The sequence below is a fragment of the Rhagoletis pomonella genome, unplaced genomic scaffold, assembly GCF_013731165.1.
Source record: "Rhagoletis pomonella isolate Grant_MI unplaced genomic scaffold, Rhpom_1.0 Rhpom_scaffold_00001, whole genome shotgun sequence".
Taxonomy (NCBI): Eukaryota; Metazoa; Arthropoda; class Insecta; order Diptera; family Tephritidae; genus Rhagoletis; species Rhagoletis pomonella.
Genome location: NW_023458555.1, coordinates 94,388,501 through 94,393,801, shown reverse-complemented (window position 1 = coordinate 94,393,801; position 5,301 = coordinate 94,388,501). Strand labels below are relative to the sequence as shown.

The 5,301-nt window shown below is 34.0% G+C and overlaps 1 protein-coding gene across 1 annotated transcript in view; it reads left to right on the top strand.

Moving 5' to 3' along the window:
- LOC118734330 (titin-like) overlaps positions 1 to 5,301 on the top strand; it is a gene marked incomplete in the record, with an annotated part of 912,470 nt that overhangs the window by 250,275 nt on the left and 656,894 nt on the right.

The following is a 5,301-nucleotide window of genomic DNA, read 5'->3' as shown; positions in this document are numbered from 1 at the left end:
TAGAATTATTAGCAAAAACCAACAATACCAACAACCACATGATCAAGTGAATTGCAGCGGAATAGCTGCACTTGATTGTGTTGGCATAACAAAAATGAAAATAGTGGAAATAAGCCAACGATAATTTACAAGGCTTACTTAGCACGGTGCATAGGCAACTGGCTGAGTCAGTGGGATCGTCGGTTCGAATCCTACTGAAAGAAGTCTGATCAGGAAATGTGGTGATTTCCGAAATAGCTATCACTTCTACCATTCTTTCAAATTATTGTTGCTTTTCCACATTAAAGTTTCATTTAAAAAACGGCCTCGAGCTCAATATAAATTTCTGAATATATTACAAAATAATATGGTAACTTGTTAAATTCTTGCTCAATAACTTCTGTGGCAACCAGCAAGGTTTTGTGTAGCAAGGTGCAAGTTGTCTATTTTACTCTTTAACATTCCTTGCATAGTCACTTTTTATTTACTAAAGCAAAATGTTTTGGAAAGGTATATGTTTAGCAATTTGGCAGAGTATATGCTGATGTTAGCTAGTTTACCGCACAGTAGTGTTGCTGCCGAAAAAAAATTTTCAGAGATGAATCTCATTAAAAATAAATACAGACACAGGCTTAAGGCCATTATGCAGCTCTCAAGAAAAGCGAAAACTCCATATAAAATGACGTACAAGAAATGGCAAAGAAATTTTCTTGTGCCGAATTTCCTTAAGAAAATTGCCACTACGGTTTTCTAAAGTTTTTTTGTGAAAAAAGAACACAAGGAAAACAATGTTCGCAACAGAAGTATATGCCCGCTCCAAAATTTCTTGAGGAAAGAGTGAGGCAGCAGGCTGGTGAAGTATCAGATTTAAAAATTCCTTGGACACACTCGAAATAATGGAAATATTTTCTTGACCGCTTCCTTGAGAGCTTCATACGGGACTTTAATGTCGAAACAATTGAAAGCTTAGACAATGTTCGCAAGAACTCTTATTAACAAAAGATCTAAAATTTAGAAATTAGCAACTAAATATTCCGTTTGCAGAACTCTTATATCCCTGCAGTGAAACCCCACTAGTTCGAAAATTACCAGACTTGTACCAAGTACAATACGATTTATTCATGCCCTGTTTTATTTGGCTTCGACAGTTTAATAGTACAATAGAGTATACAAAATATGCTGCTTTCCAAAACGTCAAAATACAAAACATCAGTCTCTTTTATTTCTAAACCTCAGCAGCTTGTAATGCCAAATGTACGCAACCACAGTTAGATGCTAGTTTTCACCTAGGTTGCGCAAGTTAGACTTTTTCTTCTAGTGCGGTTCGGTAATAAAAGATACTAATGCTTTGTATTTTGACGTTTTTGAATGCACCCTATTACAAATTTTTTTTGGGTATGTTGTAAACCGTTAAAGCGAGTACGTACTCGCAATTATACCATACATGTTAAATAATGATTAATATTCATGGTTATTAATTAAAGCATGTTTTTTTGGATAACCGTTTAATGATTAAATACCGATATTAGCACATTTTTAATGATTAATCATTAATTACTTAAACAATTTTTTTTATTAACTCGTTAATTTTAATTACATCATTATTTTGTTATTTTTGATCATTTACAGTTAATTTGGATTTTTTTTAATTACACTATTAATATAATCAATTGATTAATTTCAATTATCAATCAACAAGCAAAACTATAGACAAAAATTAAGAATATTTAATAACTGCATGAATTATTTATTTATTTGGTTCTTATCCAAATCTCAAATTTTATGCGTTAATTATTACTTTTATAAAGTCTAAAAAACAAAGGACTGAAATGTGCAAAGTTAATGAATTTAATTTAATTGAATTAACACTTTTATTTTTATTTAAGTTTACTCGAAAATGATCATTCGTGATGATAGTTCGAACTAAAGTATTTATTTTATTTTTAATTAAATGTATTTTTATTTCATTTTTTAATATTAATAAAAAAGATTAAAAACATTTTATTTATTGTACCTGAAAGCTTTTACTTTTAATAACATTTAATGAAAAATTCATTTAAATTTATGTTCGAATGTTTGAAATATTTATGTATTTATTTTTGCTTTTAATTTAACACTAATTATTGGCAAATCTAAGGCAAAGTGTACTTAATGAAAAGTTTTTTATTGCATATTCATGAATTCATTTTATTTTATGACTCCCAAAGTAGTGGTTTTGGTCCTTAATTGAATTAGTATTTTTCTGTCTATTTTGAACTAGTATGAGCCTGGTATATTTCGGACCGAAATCTGACAACTGCCATCTCGTAGGATATCCTTATGTTAAAAATACCAGTTGATTGCATGGAAAAAAGATAGTTGGCTGACTAGTTGGGCATGCGGGTCATACTAGTTGTGAGGTAGTTTACAACTAGTACATTTGACTACAGGGATCTTATCAGGAATCGAAGATATAGCACTGGTATGCTAGGTAAAGACTTAACTTAGCAGACCACACGTACTATCTTTTACACATAATGAGCTACGAAATCGGGAATAGGGTACTAATTAGCAATTAAATATTCCATTTGCAGAACTCTGATATATTATCGGGAACCGAAAAGGTTAAGACTTACTTAGCAGCTCACACGTATCTTTTACACATAATTAGCTACTAAATCGGGAATAGGGTACTAATTAGAAACTAATTAGCAACTAAATATGCCGTTTGCAGAACTCTGATATCTTATCGGGCTCCGATTATATAGCAATGGTCTGCTAGCTTAAGGTTTAACTTAGCAGATCACACGTATCTTTTACACGTATTGAGCAACTAAATCGGGAATAGTGTAACTAATAAGCAACTAAATACCCAATAGATTAGAGTTGTGTGTCGCGACCATGGTCTGCTAGCTTAATATATGTATGTACGTCAAACAAAGTCGCTTTCGGATTTATAATATTAATAATGATATAAAAATCCCGTGTCACTGTGTTCGTTTACGCTGATCTCCAAAACCGCTTAACTGATTTCAATGAAATTTTGTGGGTGTATATTGTTGGTTCCAACTTAAAAGATAGGATAGTTTTTTCATCGAGATTTTTTTTACGCTCCTCGCAACGTCCTTATCTTAATATATAAAAATCCCGTGTCACTGTCTTCGTTTACGATAATCTCCGACACCGCTTAACCGATTTCAATGAAATTTTGTAGATGTGCATTTAGGGTTGCCAGAATTTTAATGAGCGATATCAGTACGTTAGACTTTTTTATGCTAAAAAAAGCAGTACTTTTCAGTACATTTTTATTCAAAGCAAAATTATGAATGTAAATATCAGATAATACTTTAAAACGCCAGAGTAGTTGTTTTTAATAATATTTTGGTCAGACATGGCGTAATCACGTAGTGAGAAAATTTCCAAATAAATGCCTTTAGTGGTAATTGAATTTTTTTCCACTATTACTAATGAGTTTAGTGGTAATGTAAAAAATTTTCAATAATTTCAGGCTGCACGGCTCTCATCCACTCATTTGCATATTCGCTGCTTTCAGCTTTAGCTACACTTACGGAACTTCTATGTCACAAGCGCTTCGCATAACATTTATGCTATTGTACATCTTTCGAGGGCGCCCAGGTTTGCCGTTGCGAATAATTCTCAGCCTATCACGTCCAATATGCACCGATGACTACTCCTCAACCGGCGTTTCATAAAAGCTGTCATGATAATCACTGCTGGAGTCTTCACTGCTGTAATTTTCTTGGCAAGTCTGATCACCACCCTTTCCCCTTGCAGCTTAAATCGTTCTGATCGTTTTCATTGTTGTTGATAGGAAGTATTTCATTAACGTTCATTTGTTCTTCACTGCGAACGGACTCGAAAAAAATAACGTCTTGCTTCTCTACATCCATTCGCTGCTCTCCATTGTATAGCCGGTATGATTTTGACGTTAGTGAGTACCCAACCACACATTACGTTTTATCTTTCGGATTAAACTTGCTACGAACTGTCTTGTCTAAAGCAAGAGCATTCGAACCGAAAACCCTTAAAAATTTTACACAAAGCTTTCGACCAGTCGACACTTCATATGGTGAGTGGTTTCTTTAAAACACTGCAGTTGCGACCACTTCGGCCCACAAAAATTCACCCAGTCCACTTCCAAGCAACATGCTCCTCGCAACACCATTCTGTTGTGGCATATAAGACACTGATAGTTGTCTTTTAATACCGTTTTTATACCCGAGCCACATGTGCACAAGGGTATTATAATTTTGTTCACATAACGGTTGTTTGTAACAGCCAAAACGAATCGAGAAAGATATAGACAAATGTATACATAAATGCTCAGAATGAAAAGAGAAGTCGATTAAGCCATGCCTGTCTGTTCGTCCGTCTGTCCGTCCGTCCCTGTACACGAAATTAAGAAATTTTTGGAGCTACGCCCACTTATGATGAAATGCTGTACGAGCCTTGCCTAGGGCCTAGCTAAGAAATCTGTTCAAAATCTTTGAAATCGGGCAATAACCACGCCCACCTACCATATAACGGTAATTTACAGAAACATGAAAACTGCGGTAAATCAGTAACTCCTAAAGCTAATTGTCTCAAAATCGATAATTACAATAACCACTTAGCAGGAAATTCGATTATTAAAAACTTTTGGATAACGGGCGTGGCGCCGCCCCTTATCATCACAAATGTGCATCTCGGTAACCGATTCATCAATCTCTACCAAACTCGGTGCACTCAATAATTTTAGCACAAGAAAGAAATTCTTTGAAATTATTAGTCAAATGGAACTAAAATTACACCCACTTCCCATATAACGGTAAATTTTAGACATCCGAAAACTCCAATATTTCAATAACTGAGGACGCTAATTTACAATACGAGGAGGAGGACGCTATTACAATAAATAAGACTGCTATAGACTTAGGAATTGGGCGTGGCACCGCCCACTTTATGGCTACAAGGTGTATCTCGCTAACCACTTTATAGATTTCTACCAAACTTGGTTCAATTGTTTCAGTAAGTCTAAGTCAGCATATTATCGAAAAAGTTTGAAATCGGGAAACCCCCAGCTTATCATGCAAATGTAGTTTAGAGAAAGTTGAAACGACGATATTCGATACCTGCGCCGGGTATATAAAGTTCGGTTTCGTCCGAACTTATACTTCTTTACTTATTATTTAGAAATTCTGCTTATTTAATTACCACTTCTAAATGCTTTTATTTTCTTTTCCGTTTGCTTTTGTACTAGATTTTTAAATAATAAAAACTTTTCGAACACTTCGTTCTTTGATTTTAAAAAGTACGTACAAATTTTTGGGGATTTATCTATAC